Source organism: Coregonus clupeaformis, chromosome 29, assembly GCF_020615455.1.
Source record: "Coregonus clupeaformis isolate EN_2021a chromosome 29, ASM2061545v1, whole genome shotgun sequence".
In the NCBI taxonomy this organism is placed as follows: Eukaryota; Metazoa; Chordata; class Actinopteri; order Salmoniformes; family Salmonidae; genus Coregonus; species Coregonus clupeaformis.
In genome coordinates this window covers 34,022,607-34,039,282 of record NC_059220.1, presented here as the reverse complement: position 1 = coordinate 34,039,282, position 16,676 = coordinate 34,022,607, and positions in this window count along the sequence as shown.

Genomic DNA, 16,676 nt, shown 5'->3' with positions numbered 1-16,676 from the left:
GCAATCCCAAGGCTGCTTTATGGTGAGCTCCATTTTTGGAGAGATCCACCGAACATCCCTAATAGCAACATGTCTAACAAGCTACTACCCTCTCATTCTTAACCAGCTACACTGTACACAATATAGGCTTGTGTTAGAAACATTGGGAATGTTTCTCCTAATGAAGGCCAATGTAATTTAGTCAAGAGGCCCCAAGTCATGCTTTAACAATCACAGAGTGCAGTGCTATTTAGCAGTACCTAAAGTATTCTGGCTTGTAATTCAATGTGTGATATACAATAGTACAGACAGTGGTAATGTATAGGAGGAAAAGTTATATTCTTAATTTTTGTATTATTAAAGGTGGAGAGAAATTAAATATTCATAAGATGATATGCTGCTTTAATATTCAAAGAAATTATCTTTATATTAGGGAACATGTTTTTATGTGAAGTAGACTGGGACCGCTGATTATATTTCATTGTTTGATCACTAGCTGGGAATATTATGAGACCCAGAAAATGCCCCCCTTTAGGGAAACATTTAAGACCTATTTCTTGGGCCAATGGTCTTTGGCCTGACACTTCTCAACAAGTTGATGATTGCTTGAATAGTACTGTCAAATCACTAAGTAAAACTGTTTAGCTTTGCTTTGTCTTTGACTAGTATGTAGCGCCTGCCAGTTTTAAATATTACCAAGAAGGGAGAATTGTGAGCAATAATAAACATAGAAAAGCAATAATAAATATTGATGTATTTACTTGCAATGTAATCACCTAAGGCAATAATAACCCTGTTTACAAAGAAATATGAATAAATTAGACCCCCCCACACACACACACACTCACACACACACACACACACACACACACACACCACAGAATCCCTGAAGTGCCGTAAAATACTTGTTTAATACCAAAGTGGCTCTTGTTGTGTTTACATAAGTGTATTCAAAAGAGTTAATTGCACTTAATTTAAAAACAAACACTGTGTCATTACACAACTATCAGGAGATCTCCAACACTCTTAGAACAGCTCTAAAAAAGATCTGATGTGAAAAGATCTGATGTGATAGGTCAAAAGACAAATTAGTGGAAAAAATATCATTATTGGGCTGCCTGTTTAAACGTAGCCATAGACGCGTTCCTCTCTTGGATGATGATACAGTTATTGTAGCAGTGGATGGAACAGAGTAATCCTTCTCACACCCCTCCTGGTCAGAGGAAGATCAAGTGAGAGGGACCCGCTGTGCCTCTAACACGATGCCATTCTCCAAGGTCACCAAAGGTCACCGAGGTGCCCAGAGTTCATGTGTACTTTTAAGGGACGTGAAACTATACTCAGGCTCCTTAACAGCTTTCTAATTGGATTAGAGCTCAAAGCAGAGGCCCTCCTTTGACTCTTTTCATCTCCTGCTTTTGTCTGCCTCAGTGACGAATGGAGCTTAAGGGCTGCGCCGCTCCGAGGTTTCGAGGAGCCAACCGACCCGCAGATTAGGTGAGGTGTCTCGACCAATTAAAGACCGGGGCCAGGTGTCATGCTGATTTGAGGGGGAAATTGAGACCTCTCCTGACATCTGTCTAATTTCACCCTCGTTAGTCCACAACCGCTCGTTTGAGGGTTTGAGAGGCAAACGCCTCTTTCCTCTCTCCTTTCTCATTCTCTTCTTCTTCCAAGGTAATCCGAGCTGCCATGTCTTGACCCCGCCTCCAACGCCTCTTCCATAGAGAGCTAATCAGACTCACCTGGAGGTTCTCAGCGGCCAGAGCGCCCAGTCAGCAACAGCTGATCTTGGTTGATCCCATGGGCAAACAGGGGGGCCTCGCCCCCTCACACCCACCAGACCCCTGACTCAGGATCACTGTGTGAATACACGCAGTGGCATGTATTTATGGATGGCAAGGGAAGCCATGCTTCCCAAAAAAATTGACCAAGAAAAAAAGAAAAAAACTTTTAAATAATGTATCTTTCATTTCTCTGTGTTTCATCATTTTTCTTCAATTCGCAAAAGGCTGAATGTATCTCACCGGAGAAAACACCAGAGCGAGCAAAACAGCGCCCCTCTGTCTCTGTATGTGTAGGCCATTTATCTGATGCTGTCTGGTCAAAAAGAGTATGACATTGTTGCTGCCCGTAGCATTGAATGCAAGGGAAGCCAGCGAGCATTTGGCCTCCCTTGATAAAAAAAGTAAAAAATAATAGCCAATCAGCATTGAGCTAAACTGAGTGAGCTCAACTGTGAATGGTCCTGGCGCACCAAAAAAAAGTGTCAAGGGAAGCCAGTTTGGATTTGGCTTCTCTCCAATCACATCACATCGAGAGCAATACGTCATTTATAGAAACAACTTGAATTGTTGCATCTCATTGTGTTGTTGTCCTCCGGTGGCTAGCTAGCTAAAACTGGCCCTTTCCTAAATTTGCCATAGATGGAGATAGGGATTTGGACTTGTGGTTTTACTTAATTCTTCGTAATGGCCAATGATTATAACAGCGATTCTGATCCAACCATAAATTCATACTTTGTGCTCCTGGCCTGAGAGAATGGAAGTTCAATATATAGCTACATGTAGAAGGCTAATGTTAACTAGCTAACGTTGCCCATGAAAGGACGTTAGGCTAATGAGCAAGCATTTCAGCCAGGTAGCCTAGGACAACATCAAATAAAAGCATGTATTGTATGACAGAGTCGTAGACCGTTTTGGTCTGTTTCCTTTGCAACTTGTGGTAACTGGCCGTGGTTCTAAATCAATAGTTGTTTACTAGTCCGAATATGTTGGAAAAATTCACTCACTTGACCATACTGTAGGTCAGGTAACTGTTTGTTACATACAATATGCTTTGTCGACTTCACCGGACAGTGGTTGCTCTCTGGTTTTGTGATGAAACAAAGGTGTGGTTGAATATATTCTGCCACTGTGTCTTCTTATTGTCTCGGCCTTAGGCCTATATATCACAGTGGTAAGGCATATGAACTAACAGGTTATAGAGCAAACAACGCAATAATCACAACACATAGGTTGTAATATGCCTTTTTTTTCTGGCTTGACTTCCCCAGTGATTTTACCCATGCATCGCTACTGGGATGGAGGGAGGGATTTTCCAGCTGATGGTTCATTGTTCCTGATAAGGTGGTGGAGATGGGGAAGGATAGGAGCTTCCCTCCACTCATGCACAACAACAGCAGGGGTATAGGATTTGGATCAGGAATGAAACATTACCCAAGGCATTCCCCTACCGACTACTTACCAGCCCTGAAAGCTGTAGGAACAGGAAGGACTTTCACGGCTACAAGCTACAGCAGACAACAGCAAAAAACACAACTTACAGTATGAACTACATATGCTGTACTGTTCCAAGCAACATGACAATACATTATAGGAAATAATGATTACAATCTACTCTATTCTGCCCGACAACAAGTCAACTGTGTGCAAAGCTATGGGGCACAATTGTTCAATCAGTGCCATCTCTCATTTAAACAGGCATACTGTGCATAATACATGTTGCCATTACCCCTTTTTGCCATAAAAAAAGCAATAATGATAGCGACTTTTCCCTGATTTGCGGTGTTAAATTATTATAATATAGCCAAAGGCCACTAGTAATGGAGACATTAACATTCGCATTTGGGATGTGACAAATGGACAATATTCTTAATGTTTAAACTGCCATTTTCTAAACCGGTTTTCAATAAAGATTTCATGTGAATTCACAATGCAGAATATGGTCCTATTGCATGTGGTGGTCCTATTGCGTATGACCACAAGGGGGCAAGTACGTTCTATCTACTGCGTTCATAGGCTGAATCTCAAACCGAACACTTAGCCCCTAAGCCCTTTATCGAGTGACCACTTTTTGTTGTGTTTGAAAGTTATCACTCAAGTCTGCAAGTGTTTTGACCAAAGTTAGCATTGAGACGATGCGCACTCGACATCCCAACTGCCACTTATCAATATTTCAAAATTCAAAATCCATTTGCGAGCATAGTCTCCCACGACCTGACTTGTGCATGATTCACTCAATATGAATCACGGGCACTGAGGCAGACTCAGACGCATACACTGATAGACAGTCAGAAAGTTGTAAAAACAAAATGACATCTCTCTACTCCTGCACAAAATATGTTCAAGTATATTGGTCACCGGTGATTTAATCAGCTGATTTAGCTTGTTGTAGCCTGCCTGCTGCAAATTAGCTTCACTGACAAGCACAGGGATTACATTTTAGCTAGCTAGCTGATAAAAAGCGTGCAACTCGTCACTTATTTACAATAATTGGACAACTTCCCAGCAGTCAGTCTGTACTTCAGCATGTTTCCAAAGCACCAATCGCTACGTTGTAATGTTGGGTCAGCTAAAAGCACAGTGCAGCCACAAACTCAATATATTGAGTAGGGACAGAGCAGGCTGTTCACTGCTGTCACTCTACCATTTTTCCAACTTAACAACGATGAGGTGCGGAACGCTTTATATCCATAGCAAATGATTTGAAAGATGCATATCTCCTACTAACGTTACAGCATTGTTGCGTTACGTAATTGTTAAATTTTTCACTTTATGATGTTAGTGGTAGTTTCGTGATAACTGCACTGTGACATAATCTTTGGGTCATGGATTTTTTATTAACCACTTACACTCGTGGGAATTGGCCTATATGGATAGGGCTAAATTTAAATGTTTCTTACGATATGGAAAGCATATGTATAACCATGGTAGCAGTTAAATACATGTAAACATATATATAAATATATAATGTTTCCTGATCTTTCTTATATCTCTCAGATATAGGACAGACACTTCAGAACAAGGGAACAGTTGGGAAATTATGGGAAAATTACTAGACTAAAAGGTGAGGACACAACAGTTCACCTGACACAAGACTGAATCCAAACATTACACTGTTGTTTTTATGTGCATTTTACATTTACTGTACTCTTCGCTGCATTTGTTGATAGCAAAATCTTGATGATACTTTAGATACATTCAGTAAAATGATAATTTGGGGTTGGTGCAACATAAGATAAAAAACTGTCAAGGGTTTGTGGGAGGTCTAACTGGTGTTTCCAAGTGGTCACACACCTCTTCAACAGCTCTTAAGTAATGTCAATGCACTTTTATGACTCAAAGAAGAGTCTTCAACTATAAGGTGCTTTTTTTTTAGCTCTCCTAGCTGTGCCTTTGAGGAACTAGAGCAAGCAGACCTACTGTTGTTGTTTACACAATCCAAAAACGGTCCATTACAAATCGCAATCTGGGTCAGGTGGCATAATTTGAAAGCTTGTTCTATTGCCAACATAACTAGCTAAATTATAAAATACGATCTTACAGTGTTAGGGTTTCACAAGGCCATTCAGAGAAGCAGATCTTAATTTTGGTGCACATAGAATGGAGTCATGAGTGCATTCAGATGCGTGGTAGGCGGCAAATTTTCTTCACAATGCAACAAACATATACTTATTCTGTTCAGGACAACCCAGGGTATAAAGCCATGTCATCTTGTAACTGTACATCAAACATAGTCATCATAAACGTTGACACTGTATATCAAATGTGAAGTGCACATTTGGACTCACGGGTGTTAGGCTTGCTTGTATGACATCAAAGCGGTATTTATTATAATCCTCAACATCTCATCTTTCAAAATACAATGACAATAAAACATTACTGTTACTGTACAGCCACTGCGTTCCAATTTGGGCACTTATCAGTGTCCAAATCTGCCACAGTAAAGGGCTACCGTTCACACCCCTAATTCGTATTCACTCCATTATAAATTGTTAAACATTGATCAATTGTTTAAAGTTTGCTTCCCAGCATCGGTGACAATGTGTTATTACCTTGACAGAGGGCCATAATGTGTTCCCGACATGCGAGTGATTATTTAAATAAGCTGTGACAGGAAATATATCTATACACATGTATGACCTGAGAAATCAGCCTTAGGTTAGCCTGTAGAGATGAATGGCTAGATTAGAAGTTACAGAGGGAGATATGGGAAGGAGAGAATTAGTAATATAACTACAGTATTAGACAATTCACTCATTATTGTAATAAAGGTTACATACAAGGTGATTTAGCACAAGATCGGAGCTGAAAATAAATGCATCGGAGTAGCCGATAAATATTGTTTTCTCGCATGCAAAAAGTGGATAATCAGTTTAGGGAGAATGTATAATAATTGCATCATCCGAAGGGCTGATGAAATACTTAAATCTGTGTGACCACTTTAACCAAATTGAACACATTGTTGCTGGTGTGCCACTGAACTAAGCCCCTGCTACATTGTTTCATCCCTGTTGCTTACTTTCACTTAGTTTTACAGTGATAAAGTACACTGAGTATACAAAACATTAAGAACACCTGCTCTTTCCATGACATAGACTGACCAGGTGAATCCAGGTAAAAGCTATGATCCCTTATTGATGTCACTTGTTAAATCTACTTCAATCAGTGTAGATAAAGTGGAGGATGAAGGTTAAAGAAGGATTTTTAAACCTTGAGACAATTAAGACATGGATTGTGTATGTGTGCCATTCAGAGGGTGAATGGGCAAGACAAAACAGTTTCCTGTGTGCATCAACAATGGTCCACCACCCAAAGCATATCCACCAAACTTGACACAACTGTAGGAAGCATTGGAGTCAACATGGGCAGCAACCTGTGGAACGCTTTCGACATGAATTGAGGCTGTTCTGAGGGCAAAAGGGGGTGCAACTCAATATTAGGAAGGTGTTCCTAATGTTTTGTACACTCAGTTTATACTGTATATAAAACATAGGAAAATCACCTTTTTGACTGCAGTGGGCATTTCAAGCAGCTCTCAGTGCAATTAATGCCGGGCGTACACTACATGACTTTCAAAATCCTAACATCGCTGAGCTGCAACTAAATATTAGGAAGGTGTTCCCGAGTGGCGCAGTGGTCTAAGGCAGTGCTAGCTGTGCCACTAGAGATCCTGGTTCGAATCCAGGCTCTGTCGTAGCCGGCCGTGACTGGGAGAACTATGGGGCGGCGAGCAATTCATCCAGGGTAGGGGAGGGAAAGGCCGGCAGGGATGTAGCTCAGTTGGTAGAGCATGGTGTTTGCAACGCCAGGGTTGTGGGTTCGATTCACACAGGGGGTATGAAAAAAATTAAATAATAATAATGTATGCACTAATTGTCTGGATAAGAGCGTCTGCTAAATGACTTAAATGTTTGGTATACTCAGTGTATATTGACTCCATAGTATGGCCTCAATAAAGTTAACCGATTGGTCCTCTTCTACAGTATATGATAGCCTATATTTCAAAGAATGTATTTACTGTAAGGATGCAACACTAGCCTATGCCTTGGAGAGACAAAGACAATTAGTGGCTTCAGTAGAAAACATAAAAGACTCTCCATACGCTGAATGCCATGAAAGAGAGTTGGTGCGAAGAGCATGCTGGAAACATCTCCAATGAGAACTGAAGAGAGAGAGAAGCAAGGCTGCAGGCTGCTGACACACCCACACCTGTTTCTACTCATTTGATATTTACATTTTAGTCATTTAGCAGACGCTCTTATCCAGAGCGACTTACAGGAACAATTAGGGTTAAGTGCCTTGCTCAAGGGCACATCGACAGATTTTTCACCTAGTCGGCTCGGGGATTTGAACCAGCAACCTTTCGCCCCTGCTGCCCCTACTCCTGGGCAGCAGAGTCATGGTGCCATCTTAGTTAGACCTGTCCTTCTCTAATGAGATGGCCCTGTAATGAGCCCGGCGGTGGGGAGAGTCAACTGTGGAGAGGTGATCAGAAATTTCATCACCCAATGTGCTGTTGGACTTCAGGAGTCATTAACTAATAACAAACAAATGATTTACGGGAGCCGTGGTATTTTTCTGGGCCCCCTGAGGGTTTCTGCAGTCTCTCTCCGTTCTTTTGTTAATGAGCAGCGTAGTATGGAAGTAATATTCAGATGCTGTAACAATGTATAAGGTAGATGATATTGATTTGGAGGCATGGATTCAATCGAAACGCACGTGTTGAGAATTTAAGTAAAAAGCACACAAATGAAGTGACTTAAATTCTCCTGAAATAAAAGATTTGATGTAGGTGGGGAAATTAGGTGGGTATGTGAGTTTGTGATCAGTCCATTCAAAGCTAATTTAGATGCAGTTGCACATGTAAGCACATTGTAGTTAATTTGACCCATTGAGAAAATGCATGTGTTGCTGAAACATAGTGTAAACCATTCCAATAACTCATTTTTCCTACAGAATTTCTACCAGATTCTGCAATGGTTAAGCTATCAGGCCAGAAAGGGTGCATGTAGGTTGGATGAAGCTGGCGCCCTTAATAATGTTCTGACATGAAGTCATACACGTTTAACCAGGTAATAGGAGTGGATAAAATAATGATCCATATCGGCTTTTAAGACAATCTATTAATCTCTCGCTTCCCTTTGCCCCTTTTCTCTGTCATTTTCTTTGGACTCAGGTTATAACAGATTGACCTTCATTCAAAATAAAATTAATTGTTTTATTTGTCGTGGAAAAGCTGCTATGCTGGTGAAATGTTTACACAAGTGTCAGCGTTTTCCTTTATTGGCAAGCACCTAAATGCATGTATTTTTTATTCTGGAAGGGTTTCATATTATGTGTAATACCCTGTTAACCAGTGATAAAGTGAATTTAATTTCAGCAATATAAGATGTAATCAACTTGCAATTTTTGCTAAGTGCACAAAACTATAATTTTTGTTAACATTGCATATTTGCTCAGGAAATATTGCCCCACAAGAGTATATTAACGTAAGGGCCATAATACATCTTCCCATCAGACCTGCGAGAGCCTTGTCACCACTATCTCCCCTAATCTGTTTAATACTGTTGATGTCCACCCAAATTGCAGATGCGCTGGGGAATGACTAATGTAATTATTCTCATAATTTAGTCATAGTGCCATTCCTGGGGCCCATACATGGGCAGGGTGTACTGTCAACTAGTGCACCCCTCCTCAAATCAAATCAAATGTTATTGGTCACATACACATGTTTAGCAGATGTTATTGCACGTGTAGCGAAATGCTTGTGTTCCTAGCTCCAACAGCTCCCTTTCGTCACCCCATGACCAATCACCCAATCCCATCTCCCTCTGCTACCTTGGTCTGCCATATTAAAAAGAAGACAATACAAATGTGATCTGGAACCTGTGTGTACTATGTCCGCACAGATGATCCCTATGGATGAGCTCATTGACCCCCAGCGGTGAGAGAAAGAGGTTGTTCCGAGCTGGAGGTTGTTACGTCTCACGTATGCCGCATTTCCAAGGAGGATTTACCCCTGTATTTTACCCAAAAGGCTTAAACTTTTTTCCATCTACGCGGGCCAGCACCCGTGTCTCACTGGGCCATGGCTCCATCAGTCCTGCTCTGACTTGGAGCCAAGGCAAGCCCCTGGGTATTTTTCAGCTGGAATTTAACTGTGAACTTTCACACCTCACAAAGCGGTCTTTAGTGTCACACTCCTGATGGAAACAATAAAATAAATAAAAAATAATTGGTCATTTAGCAGACGCTCTTATCCAGAGCAACTTACAGGAGCAAATAGGGTTAAGTGCCTTGCTCAAGGGCACATCGACAGATTTTTCACCTAGTCGGCTCGGGGATTAGAACCAGCGACCTTTCGGTTACTGGCACAATGCTCTTAACCACTAAGCTACCTGCACTAAACTAAAAACAAACAAAAGATAACTGACGTAAAATATAATGTGTCCGTAAAATGTATATAGTATGTACAAGCTGGAAGTAGAAGCCTAACTATTGTTGTCCATTAGTTTACAGTGAGTGAAAAAAGTATTGGATCCCCTGCTGATTTTGTACGTTTGCCCACTGACAAAGACATGATCAGTCTATAATTTTAATGGTAGGTTTATTTGAACAGTGAGAGACAGAATAACAACAAAAAAATCCAGAAAAACGCATGTCAAAAATGTTATAAATTGATTTGCATTTTAATGAGGGAAATAAGTATTTGACCCCTCTGCAAAACATGACTTAGTACTTGGTGGCAAAACCCTTGTTGGCAATCACAGAGGTCAGACGTTTCTTGTAGTTGGCCACCAGGTTTGCACACATCTCAGGAGGGATTTTGTTCCACTCCTCTTTGCAGATCTTCTCCAAGTCTTTAAGGTTTCGAGGCTGACGTTTGGCAACTCGAACCTTCAGCTCCCGCCACAGATTTTCTATGGGATTAAGGTCTGGAGACTGGCTAGGCCACTCCAGGACCTTAATGTGCTTCTTCTTGAGCCACTCCTTTGTTGCCTTGGCCATGTGTTTTGGGTCATTGTCATGCCGGAATACCCATCCACGACCCATTTTCAATGCCCTGGCTGAGGGAAGGAGGTTCTCACCCAAGATTTGACGGTACATGGCCCCGTCCATCGTCCCTTTGATGCAGTGAAGTTGTCCTGTCCCCTTAGCAGAAAAACACTGTCACACCCTGGCTCTGGGGACTCTTCAATGTTGAGCCAGGGTGTGTAGTGTCTATGTTGTATTTTCTATGTTGTGTTCTAGTTCGTGTTTTCTATGTTGGCCAGGGTGGTTCCCAATCAGAGGCAGCTGATTCTCGTTGTCTCTGATTGGGAACCATACTTAGGCAGCCGGTTGGCACTAGTTTATTGTGGGATCTTGTTCCGTAAGGTTTGTTTTGGTGTGTTAACCTAGGACTTCACGTATCGTTTTGTTGTTTTGTTGTTTGATGTAAAGTACTCATTAAAAGTATGTACGCATATCACGCTGCGCCTTGGTCTGCCTCTTATGACGATCGTGACAAACACCCCCAAAGCATAATGTTTCCGCCTCCATGTTTGACTGTGGGGATGGTGTTCTTGGGGTCATAGGCAGCATTCCTCCTCCTCCAAACACAGCGAGTTGAGTTGATGCCAAAGAGCTCGATTTTGGTCTCATCTGACGACAACACTTTCACCCAGTTCTCCTCTGAATCATTCAGATGTTCATTGGCAAACTTCAGACGGCCCTGTATATGTGCTTTCTTGAGCAGGGGGACCTTGCGGGTGCTGCAGGATTTCAGTCCTTCACTGCGTAGTGTGTTACCAATTGTTTTCTTGGTGACTATGGTCCCAGCTGCCTTGAGAACATTGACAAGATCCTCCCGTGTAGTTCTGGGTTGATTCCTCACTGTTCTCATGATCATTGCAACTCCACGAGGTGAGATCTTGCATGGAGCCCCAGGCCGAGGGAGATTGACAGGTCTTTTGTGTTTCTTCCATTTGCGAATAATCGCACCAACTGTTGTCACCTTCTCACCAAGCTGCTTGGCGATGGTCTTATAGCCCATTCCAGCCTTGTGTAGGTCTACAATCTTGTCCCTGACATCCTTGGAGAGGTCTTTGGTCTTGGCCATGGTGGAGAGTTTGGAATCTGATTGATTGATTGCTTCTGTGGACAGGTGTCTTTAAGAGTGTGCTCCTAATCTCAGCTCGTTCCCTGTATAAAAGACACCTGGGAGCCAGAAATCTTTCTGATTGAGAGGGGGTCAAATACTTATTTCCCTCATTAAAATGCAAATCAATTCATAACATTTTTTACATGCGTTTTTCTGGATTTTTGTTGTTGTTATTCTGTCTCTCACTGTTCAAATAAACCTACCATTATAGACTGATCATTTCTTTGTCAGTGGGCAAACGTACAAAATCAGCAGGGAATCAAATACTTTTTTCCCTCACTGTATATATATAAAAAATTATACACTATATATGGGACACCCTTTCCAATTAGTGGATTCAGCTATTTCAGCCAAACCCATTGCTTACATATATGTAAAATCGAGCACACAACCATGCAATCTCCATAGACAAACATTGGCATTAGAATGGCCTTACTAAGAGCTCAGTGACTTTCAACGTGCCACCGTCATTGGATGCCACCTTTCCAACAAGTCAGTTCGTCAAATTTCTGCTCTGCTAGAGCTGCCCTGGTCAACTGTAAGTTCTGTTATTGTGAAGTGGAAACGTCTAGGAGCAAAAATGGCTGTGGTAGGCCACACAAGCTCAAAGAACGGGACTGCCGAGTGCTGAAGCGTGTAAACATTGTCTGTCCTCGGATGCAACACTCACTACCGAGTTCCAAACTGCCTCTTGAAGCAACGTCAGCACAATAACTGTTTGTCGAGAGCTTCATGAAGTGGGTTTCCATAGCCGAGCAGCCACACACAAACCTAAGATCACCATGCGCAATGCCAAGAGTCGGCTGGAGTGGTGTAATGCTCTCCACCATTAGACTCTGGAGCAGTGGAAATGCGTTCTCATGAGTGATGAATCACGCTTAACCATCTGGCAGTCCGACGGACAAATGTGAGTTTGGCAGATGCCAGCAGAACGCTACCTGCTCGAATGCATACTGCCAACTGTAAAGTTTGGTGGAGGAAGAATAATAGTCTGGGGCTGTTTTTCATGGTTCGGGCTAGGCCCCTTAGTTCCAGTGAAGGGAAATCTTAACGCTACAGCATACAATGACATTCTAGACGATTCTGTGCTTTCAACTTTGTGGCAACAGTTTGTTGGAAGGCCCTTTCCTGTTTCAGCATGACAATGCCCCCGTGCACAAAGCGAGGTCCATACAGAAATGGTTTGTCAAGATCAGTGTGGAAGAACTTGACTGGCCTGCACAGAGCCCTGACCTCAACCCCATCGAACACCTTTGGGATGAATTGGAACGCCGTTTGTGAGCCAGGCCTAATCGCCCAACATCAGTGCCCGACCTCACTAATGCTCTTGTGGCTGAATGGAAGCAAGTCCCCGCAGCAATATTCCAACATCTAGTGGAAAGCCTTCCCAGAAGAGTGGAGGCTGTTATAGCAGCAAAGGGGGGACCAACTCTATATTAATGCCCATGATTTTGGAATGAGATGTTCGACGAGCAGGTGTCCACATACTTTTGGTAATGTAGTGTAAATGGGAATTGGGAATTATGCAGATAATTACATTGATAGAAGCCACAATCCATCTGCAATATTAAAGCTGATCTACCCCCTAAAAACAAGAAAATAAATTATAACAATAACACTAGAGCTTACGTCAACATAAAACACTTGCGGCCCACTGGTGTGGGGGTAAAGTCTCATTGGAAAAGCACCATTAGGGAACTTTGACTTATGAGGTTCACCACATTTAGCCCAGCTAACACAAGTGAGGGCTTTGCCATTAACCTCGGGTGGGGAGGGGAAGGGAGTTAGATGCATTCAGATTGGCAGAGGACAATATTTCACTATGACAGGCATTACCAATGAATAATTAAGTGTTTAATATAATGATCTCAGGGATAGGGAGAGAAGAGGGACAGAGCGTTAGAGAAAGAGAGCGAGAGGAAGGGGATCGGAGAAAATTATAATTCCGCAATTCATTGCTCATTATTAGGCTACCTAGTATTGCATTGGGGGGGGGTAACAGTGTTTGTGTTGAAACAAATAGGTTTGTAATGGCTCTGCCAGAGTAGTTATGGTTATTAGGTTTGAGAACTCTTTCATGATAGAAGTGGCATCCTGCAGTGCGGAGATCATGAAATTTTAAGTGGAGAATTTATGCCAGAAAGACTGTGGGATGGTGCAAGCTGGTGCATGCCGGGGGACACGTGTTTTCATTGGGCGTGATGCTAGGCTAATGTCACTGGGAATAAATAGTTAACAAGATGGGAAAATGTGTACTACAGGAGCCTGGTGTGGTAGCTAGAGAGGTTTTTCTACAAGCATTCAGCATCTGAAGAGACATGTTTAGCAAAGAGCCAATTGAACAATACTAACTCGTAAGTCTGCCCTGACACAAGGCTATAATTGAGTCAAATAGTTTTGCAATGTTTGCGGCAGTTGTTGTACACCAGTAATGGAAAGCAATAGTCGGTGAACTGATTTCTCGGAGAACTTTGAATTGTCAAGAGGGTAAAACAAGGTTGCCCCCTGTCACTATACCTATTTATTATGGCCATTGAACTGTTAGCTTTAAAAGTATAATCTAATGATAACATTAAGGGGCTACAACCTAATGGATTAGAGACAAAAAGTATCAACGCATGCCGATGATTCAAGTTTTCTCTTGAGTCTTCAATCTTCAACCTTGAAGGGCCTCATTGAAGACCTGGATAATTTATCCAGTTTCTCTTTACTAAAGCCCAACTATGGTAAGTGTACTATATTACAGATTGGGTCTCTAAAAGATTCAAACTTTAAATTACCATGTGGTCTCCCAATTAAATGGGCAGATGATGTCTTCTCCGGACAAGGTGTTTTCCGGATGCCCCAAACAATCAGAAAGGGGATTCATCAGAGAAAATGACTTTACCCCAGTCCTCAGCAGTCCAATCCCTGTACCTTTTGCAGTCTGTCCCTGATGTTTTTCCTGGAGAGAAGTGGCTTCTTTGCTGCCCTTCTTGACACCAGGCCATCCTCCAAAAGTCTTCACCTCACTTTGTGTGCAGATACACCTGCCTGCTGCCATTCCTGAGCAAGCTCTGCACTGGTGGTGCCCCGATCCCGCAGCTGAATCTACTTTAGGAGACGGTCCTGGCGCTTGCTGGACTTTCTTGGGTGCCCTGACACCTTCTTCACAACAATTGAACCTCTCTCCTTGAAGTTCTTGATGATCCGATAAATGGTTGATTTAGGTGCAATCTTACTAGCAGCAATATCCTTGCCTGTGAAGCCCTTTTTGTGCAAAGCAATGATGACGGCACGTGTTTCCTTGCAGGTAACCATGGTTAACAGAGGAAGAACAATGATTTCAAGCACCACCCTCCTTTTAAAGCTTCCAGTCTGTTATTCTAAATCAATCAGCATGACAGAGTGATCTCCAGCCTTGTCCTCGTCAATACTCTCACCTGTGTTAACGAGAGAATCACTGACATGATTTCAGCTGGTCCTTTTGTGGCAGGGCTGAAATGCAGTGGAAATGTTTTTTGGGGATTAAGTTCATTTTCATGGCAAAGAGGGATTTTGCAATTAATTGCAATTCATCTGATCACTCTTCATGACATTCTGGAGTATATGCAAATTGCCATCATAAAAACTGAGGCAGCAGACTTTGTGAAAATCAGTATTTGTGTCATTCTCAAAACTTTTGACCACGACTGTACAATGTAGAAAATAGTAAAAATAAAGAAAAACCCTTCAATGAGTAGGTGTGTCCAAACTTTTGACTAGTACTGTATATAACAAACATGAGTTTGGAGGGTTAAAACGATTAAATATTAAGGCAATAAACCTCTCTCTTAAAGCCTCCATTGTACAGAAATTGTATCTAAATCCAAACTGGTTTTCTAGCAAGCTACTAAGAGAGGCCCAGCCTATGTTTAAGAGTGGGCTCTTTGCCTTTTTGCAGATTAAGACCTTACATTTTTGGTGGATTGTCAATAGATCCCTGTTTAAAGTTGGCTACAATTAAAATTTCATCCTCCAGAAAAGGCAGATCAAATATTAGAGCAAATCATTTGGCTTAACTCCAAAGCACTGAAAGAGAAACAAACTATTTTCTTGCAGAAAAAGGACAAGAAGGGTATAATATTTATGAAGGACATTGTAAACAAGGACAGTAAAATGATGTCACACAAGCAACTAACAACAATACAAAATAACCAACTCATCGTGTCTCTGTCACACAATTGGAAGAGGCAATTACTTAAAGAAGAAATTAAAGAATGAGTCTGTCTGCCACCCATTAAAAACCATAAATGGCTTAAAATGATTAAAAAATGTATCCATTTCACTTCAAGTCAAAAGGTTTGACAGCAATGTTGTATAAAATTCAAGTCAGTTGGGAACAGTTCTTTGATGTCCCAATACCTTGGCATCAGGTCTATGAACTGACATATAAAACAACAATTGACACATCAATCTGTTTGTTTCAATTTAAGCTATTATTTAAAATACTTGCTACAAAAAGAATGCTCAATATCTGGGGCATTATAAAACGGGTTGTTTGGATCCTGGATGCTGATTGATTAATATGCAGGAGTTGTGGGACAACAACTTCTGCAAAATACCATGACATGTTTGTGATGAGGTGATTTGGAAGGAGTCATACGCAGGAGGGTAAATCACAGAATAACAGGATTTACTCTGAAGCACAAAGTTACACAGTAATGCGTCAGAACACTCAAGTGCGCAAAACAGGCTCACTGGAAAATACAAGGCACACTGGGAAATATCCCAGCGATACAAAATACATGGAGCTCCACCGAGCTACTCTATCCTCCACAATAAACAATCACACACAAAGACAAGGGGGCAGAGGGAACACTTACATAGGTACTGATGAGGGGAAATGAACCAGGTGTGTGTAATAAACAAGACAAAACAAATGGAATGATGAGATGAGGAGCGACAGTGGCTAGAAGGCCGGTGACGACGAACGCCGAAGCCTGCCCAAACAAGGAGAGGAGGCAGCTTCGGAGGAAGTCGTGACAATGTTAATGTCCTAATTCCACTGTCCTGCAGCCCAGGCAGGAAATTCATAAACTTCATCTACCTCTGGAAAAAAGTGTCTATGTATTATTTCTGCATGCTACTATTTGTTTTGTAACAGTTGGGGGTTGTATAAGCATACCTGTCTGCCTCTACGACCTGTGCAATAATGTTTTTTTACAAATGTGATCTCTTCTGTGCCAGTAGGCTAGCCCAAGAATGAATGTGAAACTAATAATTCACCATGGAAACCGTAAACACTCAGA